This window comes from Giraffa tippelskirchi, chromosome 8 (assembly GCF_054371585.1).
Source record: "Giraffa tippelskirchi isolate mGirTip1 chromosome 8, T2T-mGirTip1v1.2.pri, whole genome shotgun sequence".
NCBI lineage: Eukaryota > Metazoa > Chordata > Mammalia > Artiodactyla > Giraffidae > Giraffa > Giraffa tippelskirchi.
In genome coordinates, this window is record NC_137282.1 from 59371054 (window position 1) to 59386239 (window position 15186).

The window sequence follows — 15186 nt, forward strand, 5'->3', positions numbered from 1 at the left end:
TCATTTAAGCATTTGTCTCTCATGAGCTGTGGCATGTGGCTCCAGCATACCAGGGGACCGACCCATTTTTCTCAGTAGCCTCAATCTTTTTCTTTTCTCTGACTTGGGACATCCTGTAATCAAAATTGTAGTTTTTTCCATCCTAAGAAAGCATACTTTTCTTTGTGTGTGTGTTAGTTGCTCAGTCGTGTCTGACTCTGCAACCCCATGGACTATATCTTGCCAGGCTTCTCAGTCCACAGAATTTTCCAGGAAGAATACTGGGATGGTTGCCATTTCCTTCTCCGGAGGATCTTTCTGACCCAGGGATCGAACCCCTGTCTTGCATCGGCAGGTAGGTTCTTTACCCTATGAACCACCAGGAAAACCCTTAAAAGGGTGCACTGGATCATTCCAGACCAACCCTCTACCCTTCTCCATCTGCTCCATACCCTGGGAATCTGCCTGTTTCTGAACAAGTTCAGTCGATGGGAATCAGAGGGAGTGAAGGAAGAGAGCTCGGGATATCCTTGTTCCCTTTCCAGTTTCCACAGTCCAGCCAGTTCCTCCACTGAAACCTTCTGCTGCTGGTGGAGGCCCTCCTCCTTACCAGTCTCTTGGTTTCATTAAACATTCTCCAGTCTTGGGGATGGCAGGACCCACTGAGAAAATCTCCAGGTGTGACTTTTCCCACACCCCTTTCTCACCTTTGTAAAAATCCCTTCATTAAATTATTTGAAAAATAATCACTGCAAATATCCCTTCTCTCTCCCATTAGGACTCACTCTGAGCTGGCGCTGCCTTCATTCCTTGGGTCCACACTTGTAATGACAGTCCCCACACCCGAAGAAGGTTGCCGGTTCTTCATCTTGAAATCAGTATCTTACTTTTACAGCCATTTTCTCTTTAATGAGGCCGATTCCTCTGACATCCTCACACTTTTATTACTGAAATACCCACATGTCACATAGCAGTTCTGACTCTGGATATTTGGTAGTGACTTTCTGTAGGCTTATGATACAATATATGATTTAAAATAAAACTTTTCCCCTTGGAGTCCTTGGCTTGTATTTCATTTTGGCTTAACTTACAGCCTTTTTGACTGTCCCTAGGGTTTTATCCATCCCTCTGTTTTCTCCAGAAGGTCACATCTATGAAAATAATGCTTACACCTCTGCCCCTAGACCCCCCCTTCATGTGCAACCCCTGTGTATGTCTAAGGCCCCACTTCACATTACCGTGTGAAGCCCTGCATCCTTTCTTATTCCAGGACAAGCTCAATATCCCTTGCCCAATCCAGGCCCTTGTCCAGGCTTCCCCTTGACCCGTCCAAGGTGCCACTATGCTTTAATGACCCTCTAATGCCCTAAAGAGAAATTATTCATTTCTTGAAGAGATATTCAAAACCATGGGAGGAAAATTAAGCTATCTGAAAGCTTCACTTTTTGACATTTTGTTTAAATGAGGTCTTTTTTTCCTTGTTTTATATAGATTTCTATCATTAAGCCATGGGTATGTTTTAACCTGTTACTTAAACTCTTTAGTTCTGCATCCTTGGTTATACTATAGTGTCTATCCTTTTGAATATTTTTTCTGTTAAACGAGAATCTACTCTGTAAAAATGCATAATATCGTTGAGCTAAAGGAGAGATTTATGTCTCTTAGTACCTCATGCTCACAAAGGAAATAAGAAGGCAGATCAGTTCTTTCAAGTCAGGAGAACTCCCTTGGATCAGGGTGGAGGGCAGTTAGGAAAGAGGGGATATCTGTGAATTATCTCTTTCTATCATGCTGCTGCTGCTAAGTCACTTCAGTCGTGTCCGACTCTGTGCGACCCCATAGATGGCAGCCCACCAGGCTCCGCCATCCTTGGGATTCTCCAAGCAAGAATACTGGAGTGGGTTGCCATTGCCTTCTCCAGTGCATGAAAGGGAAAAGTGAAAGTGAAGTTGCTCAGTCGTGTCCGACTCTTAGCAACCCCACGGACTGCAGCCTACCAGGCTTCTCCGTCCACGGGATTTTCCAGGCAAGAGTACTGGAGTGGGGTGCCATTGAGACTAAGCTAATGCAACTGAATGTGACTTTGCCAGCATCTGCACTAAAAGCAGTCCACTAGGGCTTTATATTAATGACATGACACAATGTCATAAAGTCAGACAGAATTATATTTCCACTTTGCATATTTTATTTGATAAAATAGATTTTAGAAATTGCAGATGAAAATTGAGTCAAATATCAAAGCTGGAGGGATCCCTCTAAGGATTCGTATCAGATTCTCTGATTTCAATCTGTACCTTCCATTCATGGGGCAAAGCCAGTACCTAGTCCAGTGGAGTAAATCTGATGAGCTGCTTCTGAATACAAGTGCAGCAAAGACAGCGTTGCCAGGCATAGCTCAGCAACCGGGGTGGAGCTCCTCTCATCTCTTCCTGTTTTACTTTCCAGCTTTCTGAACTTCCCTCCCCCCTGACTTTTCAAATGTATATTGTGAAGTGATAGAAATATAGTCAGAACAGCCACGTAATGGCAGTGCTTTAAATCATGGTCCCCAACCTTTTTGAGCTAGGGATCAGTTTCATGGAAGACGGCTTTTCCACAAATCAGGAGGAGTGGTGGAGTGGTTTAGGGATGATTCAAGGGCATTACATCTATTGTGCACTTTATTCCTAGTATTATTACCTCAGCTTCATCTCAGATCATCAGATGTCAGATCCCAGAGTTTGGGGACCCTTGCTCTAAACCGTGAAATGATTTGATGTTTTCAACGTACACCAAAAAAATCACAAGGTAGTAAAAGAAAGTTTGTATATCTGAGCATGACATTTATTTTTTTTTATTTCTTTTAAGATTTACTTTTATGTGTATATTTGGCTGCACCAGGTCTTAGCTGAGGAAGGTAGGATCTTCAGTATTCACTGTGGCATGCAGAGTCTTTAGTTGTAGCATGTGACATTTAGTTCCCTGATCAGGGCTCGAACCTGGGTCCCCTGCCTTGTGAGCTTTGCGTCTTAGCCACTGCAGCACCAGGGAAGTCCTGGGTATGGAATCTGTGATGACTGTTCACCACTGGCTGTGTCCCTGCCCCCTTACTGTACTTTATAAGGAGAGAGACAGCCTTACCACCAGGTACGCCGCTCAGGGCTAACAGCCTCATTGTCATAGTTCACAACATGCTGCACGAGCTGACCCCAGGCTGCGGAGACTGCTGGCAGCCTGACAACAGAAGGGCACACTGTTACAGCAAGTCCCTGGTCTCTCCCTGCTCCAGGGCACCACCCAGCTCTATCAGCGAGGGCCAGCACCAGGCTCATCAGGAATATAAGTAAGTCCCAGCCTTCTCCAGCCACATGCAGACATATCCTGAACCAGACAGAAAGCAGAAGTTGGTAATGCGTTGAATGTTGGACAGCTTTTCTGTTTTAGGAGGTATCATAGATACTTGTGTGCATAGTAAGTTGCTCAGTCATGTCTGACTCTTGGCGACCCTGGAGACTGTAGCCTGCCAGACTCCTTTGTCTATGGGATTTCCCAGGCAAGAATACTAAAGCAGGTTGCCATTTCCTTCTTCAGGGGATCTTCCCAACCCAAGGATCAAACCTGCATCTCCGGTATTGGTAGGCGGATTCTTTACCCCCGAGCCACCTGGGAAACCCCGTAAGGTACCTGTTGGGATGAAAAAATTCGTTTACTTATATCAGTATAATATTTAGAACTTTTATGTTTAAACCATATCATTTTCAAGTGTAGTCTTGAATTATTTGTTTATAAAGGCAATCAAATAAATCTCAAAATTTTCTAGAGGATGCTCATATTAATATTAATAAATCAAAACACTTTAAAATAACAAAACAGAAATGTTTTTGTATTTTTACTGTAACCTTATTTTTTAATTTTTACTTTACATCGGAGCTTAGTTGATTAACGATGCTGTGTTAGTTTCCGATGGCAGCAAAGTGGTTCATTTTTACATATACGTTTATCTATTCTTTTACAGATTCTTTTCCCATTTAGGTTATTATAAAATATGCTGCTCGGGAAAATATTCTTAACTTAAATTTCCTTTAAAGTGATTACATTTAGTTAAAGGTTTATGTAGTACCTCCTCAAGAGATATTAATGTGACTTGATGTGTTAAAGGACAAACAAATGAGCTAAAAAAACCCTTGTTCTCCATCCAGTCCTAACATGGGCAATAAGCCAGACACCGCAAAAAAGAGTGTTATGAGTGAGTGTTCGGGACAATGGAATGAGCATGCTACGGATCTTCATGGAGCATTTGCCACTTGAGCTGCCCTTGAACTATGATGACACCAGGAATAGAAAACAGATTCCTCATGACCTAAGTGAGTAAAGCTGTGAACAATCATGGGACTCTTCAGAAAATAGGTATATTCTTGGTTCTTGGAAGAAATACTTTGAGTCAAAGTTGAAGAAAAAAGAGAGCCGGAAAAAAAACCATGACATAGACATCGGGCTAAGGGTAGAAAGTCGGATGGATGTTACAGTTTCCCAAAAAGCCCCATTTTATTAGATTTATGACATAATCCATCAGGATTCAGTTTTATTAATTTCTGAACAGCATTTAATGAATGCAGATACAGTAATAATTTACACTTGGCTTATGTTTTTCTTTCGTTATTTCCACAAGGGCACAGATTCACTTAGGGGAGAAACAATAAAAATGTTAACACAGTTTATGGTGACCATGGGAGCATGTATAGTAATTACTCTTTTCAAAACGTGGCTAAAGAAGAGCTACAAAATTATTTTCCCTCTCCACATCTAGAATTTCGTAGGAAATTATTTTTCCCTGTTTTCCAAAGGGAGAATTTATTTTTCAGGCTAAAAATAAATGCCAGATGTCAGACTGAATTAGGATGCATCACCTGACTCCATGTTGTAACTCCATGCTCATCTTCCATTTTGCAAGTTTTTGGTCCCCCCTCAAGCATGAATTGCCCAGGGAAAGAAGGAGGCTAACAGTGTTTATTTTGGTCAACTTTGATTTTTGTTTTCTACGAGATGATGAAGAATTAGGAGTTCACTTTAAAGGAGAGAGCAGTTTCTTAGGCAGGAGTGTGACTTTGACTGATCTGCATTTTTTGAAGATAGTTCTGGAGTCAGAGATCAAGATCTAGAGGACAATCCACCAACACCCAAGGGCAAAGGAACTGCTTTTTGGGACTGTGTGCTGCTCGGTAGATGGAGGAGCAGGAGGAGATGTTTTCAAAGGAAGAACCCAGAGGACTTGATGACCCTAAAAGGAAGCAGTAGTAAAGAATCAGCATCTTTTCTTTCTATTGTGGGTTTACAAAATTAATTAGCAAATACTCATGGAATACCGTTATTTGTGATTCACTAGGGCTAATTTCCAGTAGTCATGTATGGAGGTGAGAGTTGGACTATAAAGAAAACAGAGAGCCGAGGAATTGATACGTTTGAACTGTGGTGTGGGAGAAGACTCTTGAGAGTCCCTTGGACACCAAGGAGATCCAACCAGTTAATCCTAAAGGAGATCAGTCCTGAATATTCACTGGAAGGACTGATGCTGAAGCTGAAGCTCTAGCACTTTGGCCACCTAATGAAAAGAACTGACTCATTGGAAAAGACCTTGATGTTGGGAAAGATTGAAGGTGGGAAGAGAAGGGGACGACAGAGGATGAGATGGTTGGGTGGCATCACCAACTCAGTGGGCATGAGTTTGAGTAAACTCCAGGAGTTGGTGATGGACAGGGAGGCCTGGTGTGCTGCAGTCCATGGGGTCACAAAGAGTCAGACACGACTGAGCGACTGAACTGAATTGAACTGAGGGCTAATTTCATATCTTGACGGTAAGAAAATACAAGTGTTCTAATATTTTTTTTCCTCATTTGCATGATATTGTTGACATTTGATCAGAGCGGCAAACATAAATGAATCTGAAAATCCCCATAAACGGTTGAGCTACAGAGCAGGGTGGTTAAGCCAGGTCCCTCTGATCTGTGCCCAGAGCATCTCCAGGGCCCTCACCCAGCACAGCACCAACCCCACACCATGGCCACCTTCACACCTGATGTGCAGGTGAAGGGTTGGGTGATGCCACTTAGAGAAAGAGAAGCTAGGTTTTCATAATCCAGGAAACCTTTTTAATTTCTCTCTCTCATCTTATTTAAGTGTTTCAAGGCTCACATCAAGTCTATCTCTTGAATAACTACTTAACTCACTAAATTATATGAACATTTAATCCCACCACTGGCTCTTCTTGAAATTTTATGAATCAATCAAAGAATAAAGAGTGTCAAATCAGCTTATAGTTTTTCATATAAACTGTCCTTCTTAATAATCTATAATGTGGTACCTTTTAAGCTAATTAGATTACTAGCAGTTATATGAGTACATAAAATGACCTTACAAGCCAACTTTCAGTTTTTTAATGAATAGAAGTGTTTTTCATATTTCTAGTAATGCTGGAATGAGGAAACTAAAGATATCATTATTTTAAGTTTACTGATTAAACAGCCAGGCAATCTGAATGAGTCAGCTAAAAGCTAGAATGATAAATTTATTAAAGTAGCTAATTAAAGGAAAAAACAGAAAGCTAGTCATTGTATCCATACAATAGTGACTATCTTATGATAAAGCACATCTTGAGTAATTTTAGAAGTTTAAAAAGTTAACTATTAATATCATATTATGGAAAAATATAAAAAAAGGACAGCTCACAAGAGTAATATTCACTCTCTTGACTTTTAGAAAAAAAAGGCAGAAAAATCTACAGAAATAAAATGAAGTGAAAGGACCAACAGTAGTTTGGAAACATTTGCCTCAACCAGTTTGGATAAAGAGCCATTACTATTAGTGCAAGGACTTCCCTGGTGGCTCAGATGGTAAAGAATCTGCCTGCAGTGCGAGAGACCTGGGTTCGATTCCTGAGTTGGGAAGATCCTCTGGAGGAGGGCATGGCAACTCACTCCAGTATTCTTGCCTGGAAAATCCCCATGGATAGAGGAGCCTGGCGGGCTACAGTCCATGGGGTTGCAAAGAGTCAGATGGACTGAGCGACTAAAGCACAGCATTAATAATAAATAAAATTGCATTGGAGTTAGGAGAGAAGCATTAGGATGCCATTTATAAAATGAATAAGTTGTATTTTATAACTTGTAAAAAAAAAACAAAAAACATTAGGATGCTGATACAAGATGAAACCAGGGCAGCTGTTTATTGTAGACATCATGATGAGCCCATAACCATGGAGTCAGTATGACAGCACATGGGACGAGCTCTAAAGATATTCAAAGACTCTGAACTCTCCGGAAGATCTCTTAAGAATTTATAAGATGGAACTTTTTCCCAGATGTGAAGAACCAAGTCACCCCAGCTGAGTTACCAACGATAGCAAACAATTTCAAGTATTCTAAACAGCTAATGTTAGAGAGAAATAGATACTTCACTAAGCTGGTTAATGTAAATGCACTATATATACACACATATATGTATACATATAATTATTTGTATCACATCTCTTTCCATAGAATACTCGAGACCACCTAAAATTAAAGAAATATCTGTTAAAATAGTAAAAAATGTATAAAGTATAAAGTAAGAAAACACTAAGGAAAAGGCATACAAAGTTCATATGAGAGTTGGCATTATTTCTATGAATACATTTAAGACGGGGTTTAGGAGCCTACTGACGTCTTAGGCAAGAAAGAAAATAGAAATATATTCAGAATTCCAGTTATGAGAAGGAAAACACACCAAGTTCTAGGTCAGCAAAGAGTTTCTTTCCTCCTAAGCTCCAAAACGACTTTCTTGAACAGAAGCTGTACACTGTGTCATGAGGAACAGTTACATTACTGTGTGTGGGTGCCTGGATGATCAGTCAGGAGCACACACAGGACAACACCATGAAGACGTGTGCGAAAGTGTGAAACTTATAGAGCCCACAGGTCCTAGAGTGGGGGCATAGCAGGGCATGCTGGGGCAGAGCAGGGCATGCTGGGGCAGAGCAGGGCATAGCAGGGCATGCTAGGGCATAGCATGGCACGTTGGGGCAGAGCAGGGCATAGCAGGGCATGCTGGGGCATAGCAGGGCATGCTGGGGCATAGCGGGGCATGCTGGGGACCATGCAGAGGGGGCATCCGGCAGGTCGGGGCCAAGAGCGAGGCCCTATGGGCAAGGACATTTCTGCGGGTTAAGGTGGAGCACAAAAGCAAAACGAATTGTAACATATTTAGCACAATGTCTCACAGAAAAGCTTATTTTAAATGGTGACTAATATTTTAGAAGTTAGTGACATATTTTTGGTGGATCGTACTTTTTTTTTTTAGTGGTGCAGGGATTCAAGTGATCTTGTGCTTTTATTTTAATTAATTAATTTATTTTAATTGGAGGCTAATTACTTTACAATATAGTACTTTTATATTTGTATAGCATTTAAGCAGTATGGGCCAATAGGAACCCTCCTTCCAGAGTGGAAGAAATAATTTAGGCAAACTCACATAAGAAACTTCTTTAAATTAACTAAAACTCTCTTTCAGCAGTTTGTGTTACTATTTTAAGTACTGGACTTCAATGAAGGAAATAAAAGCTTAACTTGACTGAAAAAAAGTTAAAAAAAAGATGGGTGTGAATGTCACTAGTCACAGTCAGGTGAGGTCAAGAAGCAGGGAACTTGTGATAAAGGCCAGTCTCACGACCCCTGTGGACCTGGTCACCTGTCAGGGATGCTCACAGCCTGTTTGTGGGGATGTTAAAAAATTTACAAACTTACGGTGCAAACCTGGAGGACAGGAACCCGTGTAACAGCTGAGCAGTCAGAGTACTTTACATCTTTCCGTGGGAATACGTTTCTAAGAAGCTAATGCAGATGAACATCATCCTTAGTTTGGAAACACATCTGAAGAATCAAGAGGTCCTCATACAACACAACGCATCCCTAGTCTCGGGTACCGGAGGTCTTGTCACCAGAGCAGAATGGAGGGGACTCAGACATGTGACCTACTTCGTTTCCTTGTGACAGTGAAAAAAACCAACAAACATAAAGTCTCCAGATTAATGGACTGTTGCTTCGCTTTTGTAAGGTGAAAAGAAAGTGAAAGTGTCTTGCGCTCAGTCCTGTCTGACTCTCTGCGACCCTGTGGGCAGTTTTATAGGGCAGCCACAGGCAAATTTTGATATTTTGTTGACTTTGATAAATGTATAATGTGCAAAAACTAAAAATCATTATACCCACAAGCTAATCTGGATGCAGTATTAATAGCACAGTGGGTTGATGTGTTGTGTGGGTTGGCCTCCTGCGTGTTTTCCATCTCTGGGTTTGTTTTAAGTACTGAAATTCAGTGAAGGAAATAAAGACTTAACTCTACTGCAAAAGGAAAAAGGTGTGTGTGTGTGTGAATGTCACTAGGTCACAGGTGAGGACAAGAACAGAACTTGTGGAAGGACGTGTGTAAGTTGAGTTCTCAGCTGCAATGATTTGTTTAAGTAATACTTGAGCAGGAGGCCAGAGCTACGGGCCTCGTCCAGGGGTGGTGAAGACATGCACGCTGGATCTTGCAGCTGAGAAGTTCCAGCTCACACCCCTGGAGCTCCCCACGTCTTGCCCTTGACCTGTGAGCAGTGCAGGGAATCTGAGTCCTTACCTGCTGGGTGGCGATCAGGCCCGCCTTATCTTCCTCTCCCGCAGTAACCGAGGAGTTATACCAATACTCTAGAAGCCCTTTAACTAGCCCAAAGTCCTAAAAATAACATACTTGTGTGATATTTTGGGCCAATTGTGCCTGCTGTCCCCAGCCAGGAGGGGATGGAGGAAGCCTGTGGGTTTGTGAGCAAATGTCAGGGCTGTGAAACGCCATCAGTGGCCCCTCCACCCACCAGGTATGCAGGCCATCTCACTTTGAGGTGAAAGGTGTGAAAGCGTTAGTCGCTCAGTCATGTCTGACTCTCTGCGACCCCATGGACAGCAGCCCGCCAGGCTCCTCTGTCCCTGGGATTCTCCAGGCAAGAACACTTGGGTGGGGTGGGGTGCCATTTCCTTCTCCAATAGTTTAGCCTAAGACATAATATTTTGAGGATAGCTCCTCTGTATAAACTTGGTTGGGCTTATGGACTTTAAGAATCTTTACTTAGTTCCTAAATTCTCTTTAATATGCCAATATCTGCTTTATAATAGAAAATTGCAAAGGACATAAACTCGCATAATGAACTTGTCAGGGCATTGAATGTCCACGTCCCCACGAAAAATCACCATGACAAGTCACCGAGTTCCTGCGATGTGGTTGCTCCCTTAGTACACAAGACAGACAAGAGGTCACCTCTAGCAAAGTCTGCCTGGTATATCTATATCAAGTGTGTCTTCCAAATCCTCCTACATAGCCTCTTTTTTTAAAAAAAAATTACTGGAGGATAGTTGCTTTCCAATATCGTGCTGGTTTCTGCCGTACATCAACATGAATCAGCTGCAGGCATACGCACGTCCCCTCCCTCTGAGCCTCCCTCCCACCCCCCACACCATGCCACCCCTCCAGGCTACCCCAGAGCACGAGGTTGAGCTCCCTGTGTCACACAGTGAATTCCCACTAGCTATCTATTTCACATTTGGTAATGCATATGTTTCCACGCTACTCTCTCAATTCGTTCCACTCTCTCCTTCCTCCACTATGTCCGCAAATCTGTTCTCTATGTATGCGTCTCCTTTGCTACCCTTCATATAGGTTCACTGATGTCCATAGACAGATAAATGGATGCAGAAATTGTGGTACAAATATACAATGGAATAGTATTCAGTTATGAAAAAGAACACATTTGAGTCAGTCCTAATGAGGTGGGTAAACCTAGAACCTATTGTACCGAGTGCAGTAACTCAAGAAAGAGAAAGACAAATACTGTATATTAAGCACATGTATGTAGAATCTACATAGGTTCTTTTATCTTGATACTTTGTAAAACAGTGTCATTAGGGAAGAACTGCACTGAATCCTTTGAGCAAACCATGTTGCTGAGTAAATAACAGAGTAATAATTACACAGGATGAACTAGGAGTCCTATAGGGGCCTAAGACCCATGTGGCCAACCCATGATATGATGTCTTCAGTATCCTGATGGAGCCATTCCCCAGCAAAAGTGCTTTCCTGTATCTGGGTTAGCCTCTGTGCTGTGTACTTAGTCGCTCAGTCATTTTAGATTTAAATTTTAGATTCCTAAAAATGTGGTGGTCATCATCATGGAGCTGGGGCTACGCGGTGCTTAGTCGTGTCCGACTCTGTGCGACCCCGTGGACTGTAGCCCCCCAGGCTCCTCTGTCCATGGGATTCTCTAGGCAAGAATACTGGAGTGGTCTGCCATGCTCTCCTCCAGGGTATCTTCCCAACCCAGGGATCGAACCCAGGTCTCCCTCATTGTAGGCAGATTCTTTACCAGCTGAGCCACCAGGGAAATCCCCAGTCTGCTTACTTCCGAGAGTACAAGAAACGGGGGGTAGGTGTTCTGAGCTGAACTGTATCTCTCCAAAATCCATATGTTGAAGCCCTGACACCCTGCACCTCATAATATGACTGTGTGCGGAGAAAGACGTGTTAAAGAGGTGACTTAGGGCCTTTGAATGGGTTATACGGATGGTCCTTAAACCAATTTGACTTGTCTCCTTATAAGAAGAGAAGTCCAGGACCCAGAGAGTCACAAAGAGATGGCGATGTAAAGACCCAGGGAGAAGACAGTCGTCTACAAGTCAAGGAAAAATCTGAGGAGAAATCAATCCTGCCGATGCCTTGATCTCAGAGTGTCAGCCTCCAGAGTTGTGAGAAAATAAATGTCTGTGGTTTACTCAACCGGGGCTCTGGTAGTTTGTTCTGGTGGGCAAAGCCCACGCGCCCACGCGTGCAGCAGAAAAGGCAGGAGCAAGACTGCTTTGCTACAAAGAAATACTGGAAACATGTGTAAGAAACTAAAGATTGTGGGGAAGAGGGGTGGTGGGAATGGATCAGCAGGTCCAGGTATCAGAGAGAAGGGTTCTGAACCAGGTGAACGTTTTACATATTTAATACACAGAAAAAAGAACTTCAATACTTTGGGCACCTGATGCAAAGAGCTGACTCATTAAAAAAGACCCTGATGCTGGGAAAATTAAAGGCAGAAGAAGGGAACAACAGAGGATGAGATGGTTGGATGGCATCACTGACTCAAAGGACATGAGTTTGAGCAAGCTCTGAGAGTTGGTGATGGATAGGGAGGCCTGGTGTGCTGCAGTCCATGGGGTTGCAAAGAGTCAGACATGACTGGGCGACTGAACTGAACTGAAGGGGAACACTTGTGACAAATGGCTGTGATGTTATCATTTTACTATCTGATTTCATCATCCTCACCCCATTAATACAAAGCCCCCCACCTCTCTGCTGCTGTTCATGCTGAGGGAGAATAACATTCATACAAAACTCTTCCTCCTACCCCTCAAGCTGCCCTATTACTAAATGCCTGATTCATTTCATACCTAGAGCACATCACAGTTATGATCCTTGTTTACCATGACATAATGCAAAGTTAACCCTAAGTGACTTCTTTCTGGTATTTGTTAAAAAAAAAAAAGGTGAATTGCATTATCTTCAGTTCATCCTCAACTTCCCACCAGTTAACTTTCCAAATTCTCCTTTAATCCTTTGTTCCACGATTTTCCAGTTTCTGCAGAATAAAAGCGTGACATTTCAGGGCTGTACTTAAGGCTCTCCACTATGGTTTATGACAAAGGCACACTTCTCTGGGTCCTGCCTCATGGAGTGACTTGAAGGGTCTCCTGTCCTGCCTGATACACACACACACACACACACGCGCGCGCGCGCTCAGTATCCTGCCTGGCCCTCCATCTCACAAAGCCCCTGGACAAGATCAGCATTGCTGTTCCTGCTGTGCTGAGACCGCCCACCCTGGGTTCGGGTATTCGCTGAGTTTCCATCATGGTCTTGTCACCAACAAAGCCATGCCAGGAATGCCATCACAGCGTCAGCTGTCAGACAGGGAGACAAGCTGGGTCCCAAACCCACTGCTCTGAAGCCGGGCCCAGGAGCCTGCCTTAGAGAGCTATGTGTGGAGAAAGGGGGCTTAGTCGACCAGGATCGGGGTGCATCCTTGGTGAGGGTGGACGTCAAAAGGAGGAGAGACTGAGCCTGGATTAATGGACCTAGACCTTCTGGGGTGAAGGACGTGATGGCCTTTCTCTATGGCCTCTCTGGCCTCATCCGAACCTCAGCATTAGTTCCGGATGCCTCACTGGGAGGGTGTTAAACAAGCGGAGCCCAGTTGGAAAACCACGGCCAGAGTGAGTGGCGGGAGAGAGCCTGGGAGGGGGCGGGTGGAAGCGGGGACAGCCGTCCACCAGCTCACAGAGGCTTAGAGTGAAGCGCTGCCCTTGCCTGTTTGGAAGGTCCAAGTGCCTGAGCAGCATTGTGCTGGTCCCCGGATGGGCCTGGTGGCTCCACCAAGTTTAAGTCCTGACGGGAACTCCTGTCACCGTGTGACAGCAGGGGACTGTCCACAGGGCAAGTCACAGCGCTGAGATGCTCCCCGGAGGCTTCCGAGTGTCGCTGCCTGACCACCTGGCAGGGCTGAGGTGGGGGTAGTTCTCTGACCGGGTTCGGAAAGCGATTTGAGTCATGATACCCGGGTGGCACTTCCCCAGTGGCTTAGCAGGGCAAGAATCCGCCTGCCATGTGGGAGACCTGGGTTCGATCCCTGGGTTGGGAAGATTCCCTGGAGAAGAGAAAGGCTACCCGCTCCAGTATTCTGGCCTGGAAAATTCCATGAACTCTATCGTCCATGGGGTTGCAAAGAGTTGGATGCGACTGAGCGACTTTCACTTCAGACCCAGGTAGCGCTAGTGGTAAATGACCCACCTGCCACAGCAGGAGACATAGAGATGTAAGAGACGCAGGTCCCTGGGTCAGTGAGATCCCCTGGAGGAGGAAATGGCAACCCACTCCAGTATTCTTGCCTGGAGACTCCCATGGACAGAGGAGCCTGGCAGGTTACAGCCTATGGGGTCTCAAAGAATCGGACACGACTGGGTGACTGAACATGCACGCACCTAAACCTCACCAGATGAAGATCTGCCTACATGAGATTCTTTACTTCTCTAAGCCCTTTGGCATTTGGGGTGCACACCTGGCTCCCCTCCCAGCTCCTCAGCCTCCCTTCTCCTTCTGAAATCTTTCCAGACTCTGCAAAAATCCTGCCACCATCCAGAAAAGGGCAAGTGACACGCTGCTCCTGGAGAGTCCTACATCTGTGCTGCAGACCAGTTCTGCCAGGTCTCCCTTCCAAGGGGACTACTAACACTCACACTCCTTGCCCCTCCAGGGCCCGTGGTCCGGGCCTCCCTCACACACCCAGAGACACTGCCAAGGTCCTAGCTTGTCCTCTGTCCCCTCCTCCCCTTCTTCTGGCCCAGACTTCATGCAGCAGCAAACAGACCTTCTCTAACATAAGTGAGATCACACCATCCCAGTTTAAGGGACTTCCCAGGGGACCCTGGGACTTCCCAGGTGACTCTGGATTCCCTGGTGGCTCAGACGGTAGAGTCTGCTTGCAATTTGGGAGAACTGGGTTCGACTCCTGGGTCAGGAAGATCCCCTGGAGAAGGAAATGGCAACCCACTCCAGTATTCTTGCCTGGAAAATCCCATGGATGGAGGAGCCTGGCAGGCTATGGTCCATGGGGTCACAAAAAGTCAGACACGACTGAGCAACTTCACTTTCTTTTTTTCTTTCTTTTCAGGTGACACTAGTGATGAAGAACCCACCTGCCAATTCAGGAGACATAAGTGACACAGGTTTGATCCCTGTGTCAGGAAGATCCCCTGAAGGAGGGCAAGGCAACACATTTCAGTATTCTTGCCTGGGGAATCCCGTGGACAGAGGAGCCTGGTGGGCTACAGTTCATGGGGTTGAAAAGAGTCAGGCACGACTGAAGTGACTTAGCACGCAGACACAACCCAGATTAAGCTGCTTGCCACGCTTCCCGTTAGCGTTAGGATAAACCAAACTATCGCTGCTGTCCCAAGGGCCTAGGCTGTGCTTGTGCTCGTCTCTTAAACTCTGTCCTGGGCCGCCTGCCACCCCATTCCTGCTCCCCAGCCCCACTGACTCCTCTCGGGCCCTCGGATGAGCCAAGTTCTTCCCTCCTCAGGCCTGGACCTGCCGCTGACTCTGATGGGACGCGTCTCCCTCCCCTGGGCGTGG

General features: G+C 44.7%; 1 long non-coding RNA gene across 1 annotated transcript in view; it reads right to left on the bottom strand.

The window, feature by feature from the left end:
* Window positions 1–4948: 4948 nt before the first annotated feature.
* Window positions 4949–15186, bottom strand: part of LOC145516308 (uncharacterized) — a 36119-nt gene continuing 25881 nt past the window's right edge. Inside the window, exons 9-10 of the long non-coding RNA XR_014061289.1 lie at window positions 8733–8971; window positions 4949–5236 (exon numbers count right to left, since the gene is read on the bottom strand). This is a non-coding gene — a long non-coding RNA (uncharacterized LOC145516308). The remainder of the gene's footprint in view (window positions 5237–8732; window positions 8972–15186) is intronic.